This window comes from Podarcis muralis, chromosome 5 (assembly GCF_964188315.1).
Source record: "Podarcis muralis chromosome 5, rPodMur119.hap1.1, whole genome shotgun sequence".
NCBI lineage: Eukaryota > Metazoa > Chordata > Lepidosauria > Squamata > Lacertidae > Podarcis > Podarcis muralis.
The window spans coordinates 78,671,209-78,688,208 of record NC_135659.1 but is presented as its reverse complement, the minus strand read 5'-3'; the positions used below and the strand labels follow the sequence as shown (position 1 = coordinate 78,688,208).

At 44.5% G+C, this 17,000-nt stretch overlaps 1 protein-coding gene and 1 pseudogene across 4 annotated transcripts in view; both read right to left on the bottom strand.

The window, feature by feature from the left end:
* The window catches only part of SRC (SRC proto-oncogene, non-receptor tyrosine kinase), a 97,938-nt gene that overhangs the window by 60,042 nt on the left and 20,896 nt on the right, over nt 1-17,000 (bottom strand). The gene's annotated exons all lie outside the window — the stretch shown is intronic.
* On the bottom strand, nt 10,252-14,793 carry LOC114599562 (uncharacterized; annotated as a pseudogene).

Genomic DNA, 17,000 nt, shown 5'->3' with positions numbered 1-17,000 from the left:
CTAGAGAACAAGGGGCAGGAAGGTGGGTGGGACCAATCCACAGTTAGGCATTAGGACAGCCAAAAATGTCACAAAAAATTGAGACAGATCTGGGGGACTGCTGGGTTTTTATATTTTCAGAAATGGCAGAGCAGCTATTGTATGCTTCTTTGTTCCATCCAGCCTAAAGACGATGTGTGTCCCATCTAGAAAGTTAGCTCCTTATTTTGTCTTGTTTTTGTTAGTTATCATAGAAAGGTATTGCCCAACTATGGGTTTTTGAGGGATTTCCTTCTGGAGCAACACAGTTTGCTTTCTCAGAGAGGAAAGAAACTCCACAACAGTTTTAGCAAGTTACACTTCTGAAAACTGTGTTGCAAGAAAAAGAAAACAGTAACCTAACAGGTTTCCTTAAAAAAAAAAAAATGGGAGAAGGAAAATCAGGCACAAAATAGGTAACAGATTATTAGGATTATACCTTGCTAATAGGGAACACACCGTGGCTGGGTAATTCCAGTGGAGGAGAGAGGGAGAGGAGGAACAGCAGTCTGTAACTGCCCTGATGGAGCTACAAAAAGATGGTTTCAGCACCTTAAAGGGGGTAACTGATCTTTTGCAAGCCATCTTGTGTCTGAGCTCTGGAAGACAATCAAGTCACCTGACAGCACACTGGCCTTATTCCGACTCTTTGGTGCTGCTCAGATTCACTCCCCTTGATACAGGGTGTCTCCAATTCAAATGATTAAAACCCCCTTTTATATCCTCCACTCCCCTTTCATTTTAGTCTGAAGCAGAGCTTTGTCAGTAGAATGTGCTTCAAACCCATGGGGAGGGGGGGAGAGAAAAACTCCCTTCATAGCTGCACTTGGGGGCCCTCACTCATGCAAAGCCAAGAATTCCTGCTGTGAGAAATCAAAGCAGCTCCTGTAGCTAAAGCACCGAACAATGCAGCTTTCTTGGCCCCTGTTTACTGCCAGAGCTGAAGAGAAGAGGCAACTATAGCCTTCCGATCTTCTTCCGCATTCCCTCCTCCCCTGAGCACACATACTTTGATCTCCAAGCCAGAAAAAAAGGTTCTGCAAGCTATATTAATTGGAAATATTTTATTTTATTTTTAGATATTCCACTTTATAGAAAATCTTCCCCCTTTTCTCCCGTAACTTACAAAGATCCCCAGATAGAGCAGGATTCCCTGTCTATCACACAGCGGCTTTGTTCCCTGCGCCAAGTAGACTTCAATTAATTCCCAAGTGTTGAGCTAGTCTAGTGAATGGCAGGCACCTGTGAGTGGATTGTGCCTTTACCAAGCCTTGGAAAATATTTCGGGGAAACATTAGCCAAACCCAGTGTGTTCAAGCACACCATTTCACCCATCAGTTCAACCATCAAAAATCCAAAGTAGTCATTCTTAATCTATAAATCATATCAGGAACCTCCCCCCCCCCCAATTTTTTTTTGATTAATTTTGTTTGGTGACCTGATTCTGAATCTCAAGTAGTTAGGAAATTCCTGAGACTACAGAGGGATTTTTTAAAAAAATAAATACTTCAAGAGTTTTTTAAAATGATCTATTATCCAATTGAATCTAGCATCATTAACAACAATAACAGATCCTTGCTAGGTCAGGCCACATATCCATCTAGAACAGGGGTAGGCAACCTAAGGCCCAGGGGCCGGATGTGGCCCAATCACCTTCTCAATCTGGCCGCAGACGGTCCGCGAACCAGCATGTTTTTACATGAGTAGAATGTGTGCTTTTATTTAAAATGCATCTCTGGGTTTTTTGTGGTGCATAGAAATTCGTTCATTTCCCCCCCCAAAAAAAATATATAGTCCGGCCCACCACATGGTCTGAGGGATGGTGGACCAGCCCATGGCTGAAAAAGGTTGCTGACCCCTGATCTAGAATGACCACTTGCTCATTACCAAATAAAGGAAAGGATGGAAGTAAACATAAAATTTGCATATGCTGATTTATATGTACATCTAAATTCTGTAGTTTAAAATAAAGAAATTGCAAGACATCTGACCACAGTGGGAAAGGCTGTGACCAGGTTCACTTTGTGCCAGCTCAGTCTGCAGCCCAGATGTTAACTGTGGATATGCAACTTCAAAGCCTCTGTTCTCCTGTCTTCTGGTTCGTTATATTTAACCTGGACTTGGATCAGACACTCCATCAAACTGAGGATGCATTCCTTTAAAGAAAGACACATGGGCACTCTAATCTAGTCCAGCATCCCATTTCAAAAAATTAGTCCGCTAAAGTACTATAGGAACCATACATGCTATTTATCTATTTAACAACATGCAGGACATAAACTAACAGCCCTCTCTTATTCAGAGAATGAGAGATCTCAGATCTGGATAATTATATCCAGTGCTTTTTTCTAAAAAAAAAGAAGAATGTTTAGGGGTATTCTAATTTTCTCATTTTCCTATTCATATTGAAATACGGCCCCTCAGTGATAAATAAAAAGTGTTGCTGACTGGTCCCCAATGGTGATTATTCTATTTTGGCACCCACAACCCAGGTCCCAGGAGCCATTTGGCTCCAAGCTTTTCTATCCCAGTTTCTAACACTGCTCCACAGCATACATTCATTTTATGCAGATCTTCTGTCTCTCCCCTTATTCCCTGTTTTTCCCCCTGGCCCTGAACCTTGTAACCTTTCCACCTAAGGGAGTTACTCAACCCCTTGGATATTTTGCCCAGAAACACACCACAATTTTTAGAAATGAACTTCTGCGCCTGGTTAAGAAAAGCCTACAGCGCTTAAAAACAAAAAACAAAAACAAAAACACAACAACTTGCCAATTTAATAAAAGAAATATGAAAGCTATTTGGGGTCAAACAGAGAACTTCATCATCTTAAAAGAGAAAAGGATCCTTCTGTTCCTGAAAGCTGCTGTTTTAGCACCAACCATTTCCTCAAATAAAATGCAAAGTTCGCTTTCTGCCGCTGTACTTTGGAAGCACCTCTGCAAGGAAGGTTGATTGGGTGCACATACCCACAAAGTGAGCCGACTAAGTAAGCAGAATCTTAGTAATGATGAGCAGATTGCTCCTGTTTGCTGTGCTCTGAGTTCATGTTTATTCCAAAAGCCCTTCTACCATCCACTGACTCACAGGCTGTTGGGAGAAGATCTACTTTTTAGGGCATGATCACAAAGCTCTAACCCCTTTGATTGCTGGTTAGCCTCAAGGGAGGAAAGAAACAAAAAACAGATCATGGATTCAGAGATGATGGCTGGAAAGCCAAGCAGATCCAAGTATGAGGCGACACAGAAGAATAAATTGTGGGTGATACCGTTAAAAAAATAAATTTAAAAAATCCTGAACTAACAGCTAAGAACAGTAGCCACTAACCACACATTCACATGTTGCAAATCTAGTAGAAAAACCAAATAATTTCTCCCCCTAAGACACAAAGCCCTCCCTTTCTGATCCACAACACTAAACACAACTGGCTCCTACTCCCAGTCCCTTTTATTTGGTGTTCTGGTTATGGAATTCCTTTCCTTTCCCAAATTTGTCTGGCACTATCATCATCATTTTTTTGTATGCCAATTTCAGTTTCTCTTGTTTGCTAGGGCTTTTAGAAGCAATTATGGTTTACTGCCTGCAATTGCTCCCTTTTCCCCTGGCTGCATTGGTTTTTGTATGGTGTTTTAATTATTACTGTTGGGAGTTTTATATTCCTTTTATTGGTTTGTAAAGCTGCCTTGAGGGTTGGCTCTTTTCTTGTGTTTCCCCCCCCCCCATGTGTGTTTTTTAATAGAGGAAAGGTGGGGTAGACAGTATTTAAATAAATAAAATGCCTATGGCAAGGCCGCTGAAACCCTCTTTTACCTCAAATTACGTCAAAATGGCACATAAGCCAAGGACAGAAGATATAAGGAATATTGATTTATCAAAATATTTATAAATCTGAGAGCAGCATTGCCACGTGGGTAACCTTCCAGGGGTCACTTTCCAGCGAGGGGCAAAGGCGAAAGAAACAGATACAGTGGTGCCCCGCAAGACGGATGCCTTGCAAGACGAAAAACTCGCTAGACGAAAGTGTTTTCCGTTTTTTGAGTCGTTCCACAAGACGAATTTCCCTATGGGCTTGCTTCGCAAGATGTTTCATCTTGCGAGTTCTTGCGAGCTTGTTTCCTTTTTCTTAAAGCCGCTAAGCCGCTAATAGCCGTGCTTCGCAAGACGAAAAAACCGCAAGACGAAGAGACTCGCGGAACGGATTAATTTCGTCTTGTGAGGCACCACTGTATGATTCTTATCTTTGTACAGTAGTCTACATTTTAGCCACTCAAAGGTCCGGTTTGCACCCACCCCTCTTCATCCAGGCAAGCAGCGTGGTGTTATCACTACTCAAGGATACATTCCAAAAGCACTCAAGGAGGCTGTGAAGCAGAGCCAGCAAACACACGTTTCCAGATGCATTGTAATTTCTAAGAGTGTGTTTTGACAAAACTTGGCAGATCTCAGGGAGCAGAGGTGCTTTCAGCTGCGGCTGGCTCAAGACCTTTTACAGTCTGAAACGGAACAGGGAGAAAAGCAAAAGGGAACCTTCCCCCTAGTCGAAGAATGTACCACTCAAGGCCAGTCAAATTATTTTGGCACCTGGTGCAGAAAATACCATAAACACTCTTCCCTGGCAGTAAAAAAATAAAACAATAATAGTAAAAGGTAACACTTGGCTGCATGAGGTGCCTGCCTCACCCTGTCTAATGGTAGGGCCGGGCCAGCATCTAGTCTTCTTTAAAGAAAATAACGGGACACAATAAGCTGCCTTATGCAATTTCAGGCCATTGGTCCATCTAGCGCAGTACTGTTTGCACTGACTGGCAGCAGCTCTCCAGAGTTTCAAGCCAGAGTCTTTCGGAGCTCTACCTGAAGACTGAACCACTGAACCATGGTCCTTCTGTGGAGAAGTGACAGGGCATAAGAGGGAGGAAGGTAAAATTAGAGGTGGAGTTTACAGAGCAGACATTCATACCTCAGGTTCATAGCGCTTCATTTCAGCAAAGAAATATTCTCACACAACACAGCAACGGTGTGTCATAAAATGAGTATTTTAGCCTATTGATCAATTCAGAACTATCCCTGGGGGAAAAATCAGAGAGGCACCTAAATGTCACCCCCTCGTACTTTGTAAGGGGACATGTAATTGGCGAGGTAAATCAGGATCCATTTGTCTGAGACATACAGGTGGGGTTAAAGTTTTGACACAGATAAAAGAGGGGAAACACTGCAATGGCCAGATGCAGGCTGTGATGGTGGGATCCTGTCCTTCTGGTAGTAGCGAAATTGGGAATCCGATGCTGGATCTGAAGTAATCAAACCAGGAGGCTTGTGCAGATGTTCTCAAAGCACAAATAGTCAACATGTGAGGCGGAGGGGAGATCAAGATCATGTCAATCCCAATCTCTACCACTTGATGACACCTTGGACACAGAACCTTGTATTTGTAAGCATGAAATGTACTCTGCACAAAAGCACACACTCATGTGCCAATGCAACATTGTCTGAGAGATCCACACTTTCCTCATTCTTTGTTTGCCTCAGGCAAACCTTTTAAGTACAGTGGTACCTTGGGTTAAGTACTTAATTCGTTCCGGAGGTCTGCACTTAACCTGAAACTGTTCTTAACCTGAAGCACCACTTTAGCTAATGGGGCCTCCTGCTGCCACTGCACTGCCGGAGCACGATTTCTGTTCTCATCCTGAAGCAAAGTTCTTAACCTGAAGCACTATTTCTGGGTCTTTAACCTGAAGCGTATGTAACCTGAAGCGTATGTAACCTGAAGCGTATGTAACCTGAGGTACCACTGTAGTTTCATTAAATGAGGGCCAATGGAAAAGCAGAGCAGTACTGGGTCATTTTTGCTTGAATATTTCAGACTTTCCACTTCATCCCAGGGAACTCTGGGCAGGGTCCTCCTTAAGGGAGCGACTATAACTGACTTGTTATGCACTGGGATAGCTCAGTAGAGCCCGAGACTCTTAATCTCAGGGTTGTGGGTTTGAGCCGCACAATGGGCAACAGATTCGTGAATTGCAGGGGGTTCGACTAGATGATGCTCAGGATCCCTTCCAACACTACAGTTCTGTGATTTGCTTGCAGAAGGTTTCCGAATCAATCCCTGGTCTCTCCAGTTAAAAGGATTCGATGTGAATGGTCTCTGCCTGTGACACTGGAGAACTGCAGTCAGTCAGAGCAAACAGGCAACAGTGGTGGGCTAGACTGACAGGTATTCTGACCTGATATAAGGCAGCTTCCTACGTGCAAGAGTGCAGGAGGTTACCTGGGACAGCTCCACACTATAAAGCTAAAGCACACCCAACACACATTTACTGTAAACCACATGACTTCCCCAATGAATCCTGGGAAATGTAGTTTCGTTCTCACAGACCTATCGTTTCCAGCACCTTTAACAAACTGCAGTTCCCAGGATTCTTGGGGGAGAGGGGTGCCATGTGCTTTAAATGTGCATTGAATGGTGCGGAACTGCCCTATTAAATTCTGAAGAAAAGCTCAAGCACTCTGAGAACGAGGCAATAAACCTGAAGCCTCTTTTTCAGAGGAGGAAAGCTTTCAAGAAAACAGAGGACAAATTTTGGCAGTGTTCAAGCCCAGTTCAAGGGTGCTGCTGGATTGGTAGATCCGTTGCTTGATGGATAGATAAGAAGGCATAACCTGTTTGTAGAATTTGCTACCGTAAGATGTGACGATAGCTTAGACGGCTTTGAGAAAGATGAACGGAGCAAATTCATGGAGAACGTCTAGTAATTGCCACTAGACAACATCTTAAAAAGCCAACATCTCACCTTGCCAACAAAGGTCCGTATAGTTAAAGCCATGGTTTTCCCAGTAGTGATGTATGGGAGTGAGAACTGGACCATAAAGAAGGCTGATCGCCGAAGAATTGATGCTTTTGAATTATGGTGCTGGAGGAGACTCTTGAGAGTCCCATGGACTGCAAGAAGATCAAACCTATTCATTCTGAAGGAAATCAGCCCTGAGTGCTCACTGGAAGGACAGATCCTGAAGCTGAGGCTCCAATACTTTGGCCACCTCATGAGAAGAGCAGACTCCCTGGAAAAGACCCTGATGTTGGGAAAGATGGAGGGCACAAGGAGAAGGGGACGACAGAGGATGAGATTGTTGGACAGTGTTCTCGAAGCCACAACATGAGTCTGACCAAACTGCGGGAGGCAGTGGAAGACAGAAGTGCCTGGCATGCTCTGGTCCATGGGGTCACGAAGAGTCGGACACGACTAAACGACTAAACAACAACAAGAAGAAGAAGAAGGCTAGATTCAAAAGATTCCAGCATTCACAGACTGGCTTCTTGTGAGGCAGCCAACACAGTTTGCCTCTTGGTAGGGCCTGGTTAACACAGGATGCCTCAGAATATCACTTGCTAGAGACAAACAACCAAGAAGGAGAGATTGCCTTCACGTTCTGTTTGTGTGCTTCCCAGAGGCATTTGGCTGAGGAGCGAATAAATATATAAAGGGTGCAGAAATTATGATAAGAAAACACAGCCTACATATGCTTATCGGAGAGAAATGTTTAATTGGACTTGGGTTTTGTTTTTCTAGTGCAACACCATGTAAGAGAGAATAGAGATGCCAACATTCTGCTAGCTTTCCATGCACGCCTGAGGACCAGCTGTTCACTTTTCAAGACCATGTGGCAATCAGATTAGGGTGCAGCCGACACACAAACACACACAAACTCATTACAGATTGTCATAAGAAACTGATTTTCATAATCATCCAATATGTCAATCTGCTGTGTTCTGTACTACCAACCTTCTGCTTTTTTATATATTTCAGCACGAGTAAGCATTTTATTAAATTCAGCACCCACAAAAGATCAGCGCAGAAAAAGATTTCTGGTTCCTAAGCAGAGTTGCCACCCAGCAGCCTCAAAATCGTCTCACCAAGGATGTACACTGAGTATTTCTCTTTATGTATGAATGCACACGCATTTGAATCCACAGATAAAATAAAAAAACTCAGCCAGCTGGCAACAGTTCTAGGCAATGGCCAGTTTAAAATTTGCATTTTTAAAAATATTGAAATACATCCATTATTATTTCTGCCACCCTATATAAAAGATACTACATAATTAATCAGTTTTAAATTTTTATTTATTTATTTTAGCAGCTTCTCAGGAGTTACATGCTAAATATTGGAAGCAACTAAAAATACCAAAGATGAATGGATGGGGGCGGATTAATAAAATATGGGAGCAAGCTGTAATGGCTAAATTGGCAAACCATATAAGGCTGAGGAAAATGCACCAAACATTAGATATATTTATAAATAAGTCGAAACCATGCAAAAGATTTTGTACTCAGAAGAAGACAATATTGCTTTGATTTAATATGAGGAAACACAATGGTGATAAGGTACAACCTGGATTAATTATAAACATGACGATTTCTAATACATGCCCTAAGGCACATTTATTGTGGAATATAGAACTTTATGTATTTGTGCATAGTTTCTGAAATTTTATTTTGTTTTAAAAGTCACATATGGCTTTGCAAGTATTTAAAAATAAATAAATTTAAGAGATTACCCTGTCTGCAAGCAATGGACATTCTGAAGTATCTCAAGAAGCAAAGACCATCCTACATGCCACACATTCTGCCCTGAATTCCCCACTTTGGATTCCACCCTCATCAATAAGCTGTAATGACAGCCGATCGGCAAGCCCAAGAGTCTCCGTGGTTTAGACCACAGCGCCACCCACATCCCTTTTACCTTTTAATGACAGCTCTTTGTTAACAGAAACAAGGCAGGGGGTACTTAATGCTCAGACAAAGAGGGCTTACTGACCATGCTTCAGATCACTGTTTTAATTTAAAGAAAGGACAGAGGGCAAATGGTAAGATTAACCCTTATGGGCAAAATCCTAGTTGAATGCAAATATTATCTTTCTGACAGCACCAACTTAACAGGGCGACTGCCTTCCTGAGGATTCCTGCTGGATGGTTTAGCGCCCCCCCCCCCGGCAATACCCTTATTGGGTTAATCCTTAGGATGCTCTGACCGACTCCCCACCCCCCTTTAAAAGGAAAGGGATTAATCCGTTTCACGACATCTCCTATAAAAAGTGACTGGAAACAAATGCTGAAATACAACAGCTTGCACAGAATGTCAGCGGGGCGAAGGATGGAGATGTGTGTGTGTGTGTGTGTGTGGACTCCAGCACTTGCAAACAAGGGCACACCCACCTTTGTTACTCCAGCTGGAGAGAGATGCATGAAAAATGGCAACAGTGGTGAGAAAGGATGCGGTGGTCTTCCAGGACAGAGAACCTGTCCAGAGATAGAGAGAAAGATAGAAAGAGAAAGAGGGGGGAGAGAGATCTATAGGCTTAATTCTCCCCTCACAGATAAAAGATGGATGCATGAACCCCATCCCCACACAGTTCCTTCATCCTTAAAAAGCAACAACAGGCTGTCCTTAGGGTGAGAGGCAGAAAATGAAGAGGACCACAAGACACTCCCCTGCTCCACTGAATCCATTTGTTCTCCACCAGCAATCCTTCATAACGAGAGCCCCACCTTGATTCTCTCTTCATCTCTCCTTCTCTCCCCTACACATTAGTCACACTGCAGAGTAAGACCACAGGAAGTCAGGCCTGATTCTGACACAGAGGAGGCTGTCTGCAGCCTTTTTGTCACAGCTCGGTCATGGAGAAAAACAAACACACACGACGACAGAGCTCTACCTGAATCTTGCCACAGTTATCACCAGTCAGCACTCTGGTACAGAGAGACGTACTACCTCCAACACTGGAGGGTGAACACAGCCATTGGGATGAGTAGCATGGCTGGCCTACCCATGAGGCAAGGTGAGGAGAACGCCTCAGGCGGCAGAATCCGGAGGGACAGCCAATCCAGCCTCCAAGGAATGCACTCTCCACTGCAGCACATTCCTTGGAGGCCGAATCTGCCCCCTCCTCAGCAGGTTCTCCTCCCACCCTTGTTCTCAATGTAGATAATTATTCCCCCCTCGTAGATCCTTTTTAGTATAATTTATTTTTTTAATTTTTTTTTTTAAAACAGGGATGCGGGTGGCGCTGTGGGTTAAAGCCTCAGCGCCTAGGACTTGCCGATTGTCAGGTCGGCGGTTCGAATCCCCGCGGCGGGGTGCGCTCCCGTCGCTCGGTCCCAGCGCCTGCCAACCTAGCAGTTCGAAAGCACCCCCAGGTGCAAGTAGATAAATAGGTACCGCTTTATATAGCGGGAAGGTAAACGGCGTTCCGTGTGCTGCGCTGGCTCGCCAGATGCAGCTTGTCACGCTGGCCACGTGACCCGGAAGTGTCTGCGGACAGCGCTGGCTCCCGGCTTATAGAGTGAGATGAGCGCACAACCCTAGAGTCTGGCAAGACTGGCCCGTACGGGCAGGGGTACCTTTACCTTTACCTTTACCTATTTTTTTAAAATCACTCCAGTTTTATTTATCTGTTTGTTTAAAAAACCACATCTTTTCTTTTCAATGAAATAAATTTAAATGGTTTGCAAAAGCTTGGTCATAACAGTAATAAAACATTATAAAACCAAAGTGGCAAAACGCTGAGTCATTAAAGAAGAGAAAGAAATCAGGTAGGCTATAGGTATAAAATGAGAGGGGAGGAAGGGGACTTTCCAGTTCCCAAACAGAACAAGTGGGGATGTAGAAGGCAAAATGATAAACTTTCGTTTACATTGCAGAAGCACTCAAATAGCCAAGGATCCAGACACGATATTGGTGGGGCTGATTATTCAGATTTTGAAGTCCAGGAATTTTCTTTTTTTAGTTATGTATTCTGGCTAACGATACGTTGAATAAAAAGCAAAAGCAGCAATGTCGGCCCATAAGAGACATTCCAAATTAGGCCAATGCCTTTATTGGTCCAAACTACATATCACGAAAGTCCTGTGAACTGCACACCGGATTCAGTGTCCAAGAAACAACAGCATGTGTGCCTTCTCCGAAATCCCATGGCAGCAGTTGGTAAACAAGATAGTGTTCCATATAGACCTTGTGAAGTTGAAGCAACCTTGGCAAGGGCATCTCAGCCAGAACAAGCAGCCAAGAAGCAGGATCTTGCGTCCTCCATGCAAGAATCCAAGAAATTGGGATGGACCACAAAGGTAACCTAGTCCAACCCCTGCAGTGTAATCTTTTGCCCAATGTGGGGCTCAAACCCACAACCCTGAGAGTAAGAGTCTCACGCTCTACTACAGGGGCTGGCAAACTAAGGCCCGGGGGCCGGATGCGGCCCCCCAGGCTCGTAAATCTGGCCCATGGACCCTGCCGCCCGCTCGGTTAGTCCCCATCCACTGCGGATGCCTTGCCGCACGGGGACTGATTTCCATGACACTAGCACGGCTTCTGGGTGGGCGGTGACGCTGGTGCAGCTGAGGTAAACCTGGCGCGGCCATGGACGGAGAGGTCAGTGGGCGGGTGGCAGGTCTGGGCCGCGCCATGGGCATTGTGAAGGGCGTGTCACGGGGCTTCAGCCAGAGCTTTGTGCGCCTGCTGCCACCATGCCTGGCTTGGTGCTGCTGCTGGTGGCGAGCTTGGCGGCCACGCTGGAGCAGCTGGAGGGCAAGCTGTGTGCCACCTGCCCAGTGCTCCACGTGCACGGCCTGCCCGCTGACCCAGCCTCGGACAATGGGTCACAGCACGTGGTGCACACCGCCTGGGAGCTATATTTTCAAAATATAGTCCGGCCCCCTGATGAAAACGTTTGCTGACCCCTGCTCTACTATATCTATGGATCTTGATATGCCTCCCCAACTGACTTATGAGCCCTGGGCTTTGCAACGCAGCTTGACCATCTCGGCCAGCTTCCCCATTGCCTCGGGGATCCCTTCTCCGGTCAGGGCAGAGCAGCCCTGCACATGCCACCGGTGGCCTTGCAGTTTCCTCAGCCCCATTTTTCCTGCCACCTCCAGGGGGGGGGGCACGCTCCGGGCAAGTCTTGCTTGTTGGCCAGCAGCACCACGGGCACCTCTTGAAAGATCTCGTCACCCAACAAAACTTCTAGCTCGGACCTGGCCTCCTCAAAGTGAACGTAATCCACGCTGTCCACCACGAATACCAGCCCGTCTGTGTTAGGCTGGTAATGCCTCCAGAACGTCCTGACCCGTTCTTGACCACACACATCCCACATGGTGAAAGAGACGTTGTTGATGGGCCTTATTGTTTCCACATGGAAGCCAATGGTGGGAATGGTCATTATGGTTTCATTCAGCTTCAGCTTATAGAGGAGGGTTGTTTTGCCATCTGCATCCAGACCCAGCAGGAGAATACGAGCCTCCGTCCCATAGAAACGCTGCAAAGCACTCTGAATCCGGCTGAGTAAAAGGCCCATGGTGAAATGCTGTTCTACCTCCAACGCAGCCTCTGTGTAGCCCCGGGAAGGCCTGCTTCCTGCATACATGTAGATAGCCGGGCGTTGTTCCATTGGCTCAGCCCTAGGGGGGGGCGTGGTGTGGAACTGTCATTACTGGCTTGCTGACAGCTGACACACTGGAAGTTTTGCAGACTGGCTCTCTGAAGCAGGAAGTTTTGCTGGCTAAGAGGAGTGATTCAGCATTCTGACTGTACAAGTCATGGAGTGCGTTTTGCTGCTGCTTGAGATGCAAACAGTTTTTAATCCATATCAACAAATCTAGTTTGCTATGGTTATCTGTATTCACTGTGGAGCCTTTTGGCACTGTAATAATAATAGATGTTTTTCTTTTAATAATGTCAAAAACACCACTGGCAGTTTTTCAACATCTGAAAAGTGGAGTTTCTTAACACCCACTAAGTTCTGGTTTGATTGGTTGGTATCTGCACATCTTTTAAGGAGACAGGCAAAATCTGACAGAGAAAAGCATTTAGAATACAGTCTTTTTATTTTATATAGGATACAACTCATCCAGATCTGGTGACAAACGATGTAGCAGGATGAATAAATACAGATAATTTAAAATAAATTGAAATTGTATTGTCAACTGCAGTTATATTGACTATTCGTGTTTCTGTTTAAGATTCAGTAGGACTTATTCATTTGGAAATATGTTTACAATTACATCCTAAGATTATTTCTCTCTCTTTTAAAATAAAATATCTGTTTTTACTGATACTTCTTCTTCTAAGACCTACCCAATACAAAGTATCTTTTAAATAAAATATTTGTTTTTACTGATACTTCTCCAAAGACCTACCCAATACAAAGTATCTTTTAAATAAAATATCTGTTTTTACTGATACTTCTCCAAAGACCTACCCAATACAAAGTATCTTTTCATAATACACCAGAATAAAAGAAATACTTTAAAAATGTAATCTAAAAAGGAACAGAGGCAAGAAAGAAAAAAAGAGAAAAGAAAATGAAAAATGATTAAAAGACTCTGTCCTTCAGCTTAATATAGCATTTACTCATCATTAACATCCAACTATCCCATTTTCTATAAGCCAATATTTTTTTCCAATCTTCAAATTCAGATATTAAAAGTTCCCTGACATGAAAAAGAGACCCCATGTGTTGCATACAGACTACAGAACAAGCCTGGCTTGGAAACTTTTATAGGAATCTCTCCTTGTCGTGTGACTTTCTCTGTCCTTGCAGTATTCAATTTGCTTGTGACCTGGCTAACCATGCTGTAGTTTACCTTCTGGGCCAGTATTCAGTGGGGGTATACAGAAGAAAAGTCTTGTCCAATGTCCCTAAGGCTCAAGACCCACAATAGGTTCAAACCCTGATGGAACAATGAGATGCTCACACCCTATTGCTACCCTATTGTATGAGTTGCCCATAGTTTCAAAAAATTGGTTCCTAGAATTCCCCTGCTAAGAATGCTAGTCATCATAAGATATTTTCCTAGTGCTGCATTTATTTTCCTGGCTGCTGGAAATTCTTGCTAGATCGCTTTCAGAGTCATTTACACGATATCTTAAAGACATCTTAGGTGTTACTGTTGAGCCCTCTAGACTTCATGTAATTGTGTTTCCCAGTAGGAAGTTTGCCATTTACAATTAGATCAAATGTCTAAGCAAACACTAATTGGTCAATATCCAATCTGATATTATCATGCCTTCCTGTGCTGCTCTCACAGTATCAGAAGAGATGGAACTGTCCTTTTATTTTGTCCTTTTAAAGCTGTCAGTATCTGTGCTCAGAAATGATAGAGGGTAGGAATTTATTTTCCCCTGTGTCAAGGACCACATTGCTTGGAGATAATCTTTCAGAGGCCACATGCCATTGGTGGCCAGGGCAGAGCCAAATGGGAGTGGAGTTTGCAGCACTGCGGGATCGCACAGCTCACTCTCTTTCTTCTGTGACACCCTATTGCTCGATCGCTTCCTCAGCTGTGTGCCACCCCCCCATGTGCCACCATCAGGAGAATCACAAGAAATGAAGCCAGGGCCATGTCACCCACAGAGTGCAGGTTCCCAACCACTGGGCTAGTTTGACATTCAGGAAATCAAGAGATGTCTGGGTGAGAGCTCCCTAGAGCAGGAGTGGGAAACCCTTTTCCAGTTGGGGTGTGTGTGTCTTTTTCCTTCTAGGCAATCTTGCACAGGCCATATGCCAGGAGTGGATGGGGCCAGAGTCGAAAGTAGGCAGAAGAATAGACATGAATTTTACCTTTGTACAGTAAGCTGGTTCCTTCCTGCCTTCCTTGTCTCCTCCATCATACAAACAAGGAAGCGTTATCAGAACTCAAGGACACAGTCCAGCCAGGCCAAAAAAAAATGAAAGTGAGTGTAGATCAGGGCAGGGGAAGACCTGGAAGAGAGTTTGGGTGACCTGGAAGAGAGTGCCAAGGGTCAGATAGATACGTACAGTGGTACCTCGGGTTAAGAACTTTATTCATTCTGGAGGTCCGTTCTTAACCTGAAACTGTTCTTAACCTGAGGTACCACTTTAGTTAATGGGGGCCTCCTACTGCTGCCGTGCCACTGCTGCGCGATTTCTGTTCTCATCCTGAAGAAAAGTTCTTAACCCGAGGTACTATTTCTGGGTTAGTGGAGTCTATAACCTGAAGCGTCTGTAACCTGAAGTGTATGTAACCCGAGGTACCGCTGTATTCACTTTGTGGGCCTGGATCAAATTTATTGCTAAACAGGCTAACGCTCAGGTACATAAGAACTTGGAAGTAACCAAGAGAACAAACTAAAGGGTGGAGTCTTAGCTTCAACCTGTAACAACTGGAGAAAATGTTTGCCATTACCCATTACTACGTTCCCCATCTCTAGGGGTATAACACTGAACACATGCATGTTTTCCTTGGGGAAGAGAGCACCTCTATCTACCAACAGAATTGTGAGCTTTCTGTGACTTAATAAGCCTTTGCTGAAGATATCTAGCATAGCTATTAATAGTCTACAGAAAGCAGTTGCTTTTATGCTCTGCTTTCTACGCCAAGGCTAGCTAGCTCGCGTCTTAAAAACAAACATCTTTGTTTAGGCTGAATGTGTTTCCCCTGGACCTTCAAAGACTGCATGCATCGACACGCAACACATCTCTTTATTCCGTCATGCTGTTTGGCTCTTGCTCTACAAAGGAGCTTCGGCCTAGCAATTGGGAGATCTAAAGAGGCCTGGTCTGTAAGGGGCACTTTGTAGTTCATGGGCTCAGGAAGATGAAACCTACCATTTTCTTTAAGGTGTTAGTTTCCCCTGGCTGTGAAAAACAACACACAACTGGTCATGCCAGCAAAGTCTTCAGTAATACTAACAGACTGAAATTCTCAGCTGGTTTGGGCAACAGCTTCTGTTTCCCAGATAAGGCAGGTAGTTATTCTGTAGAACAGAGATAACCAACATGGTGCCCTCCACAAGTTGCTGATCCCTGATGATTGACCATGCTGCCTGGTGTTGATGGGAGCTGTAGTCCAACAACCTTTGGAGGGTACCATATTGGCTACCATTAGATAGCTTGTATGCTCTGCATGTTCTGAAAATGCTGGTGACTAATAGCATCATGCTGTACTATTAAAATCCTTATAAGTGCATTTGAGATCCAGGTAGATTATAATAGTGAGTGGACTAGAGCCCATGAATCACCCTCCCCCTCCCCACCAAAAAATATTTTCTTAGGAGTTTGCAACTAGTGGTGAGTAGGTCTGCTTTGGAGATAAACAGATGGCTGCTGAACAAAGAGGCCCAAAGCCAGTTGGGATGAGTTTCTTACCTAACAGCTGCCCCACATGTGCTCATTCTCTCACTTACCACCCACAAACATCTATCAAAATAGAACAGCCTTGTTCTTGCACATGCTGACTTCCTACTCACTGTGTGCTTTAAAACTCAATTGTCCATTATATTAATTAAAACATAGGAATAACATTTTTTAACACTGATTTCCTGTGTGGCATTCCTATGCACACTTCTCTGGGAGAAAGCCTCATTGAACACAGCAGGACCTACTTCCCAGTAAACATGCGCTGGATGCTCCAGCAGTCTCTCACAAGCTCCTACAAAGCTGCCTTACAACGAGTTAGACCATTGGTTCATCAAGCTCAGGATTGTTTACATGCTTACAATGACTCTCCAAGGTTTCAAATAGGAGTCTTTCCCAGTCCTGTCTAAAGATGCTAGCAGTGCTCAAAATTAGCAAGGTCCCAGGCACAATTAGCACTTGGTTATCAGTCACTTACAAGGGACACGGGTGGCGCTGTGGGTTAAACCACAGAGCCTAGGACTTGCCAATCAGAAGGTCGGCGGTTCAAATCCCTGCGACGGGGTGAGCTCCCATTGCTCGGTCCCTGCTCCTGCCAACCTAGCAGTTTGAAAGCACGTCAAAGTGCAAGTAGATAAATAGGTACCGCTCTGGCGGGAAGGTAAACGGCGTTTCCGTGCACTGCTCTGGTTCACCAGAAGCGGCTTAGTCATGCTGGCCACATGGCCCGGAAGCTGTACACCGGCTCCCTCGGCCTATAGAGCGAGATGAGTGCCGCAACCCCAGAGTCGGTCACGACTGGACCTAATGGTCAGTGGTCCCTTTACCTTTATCAG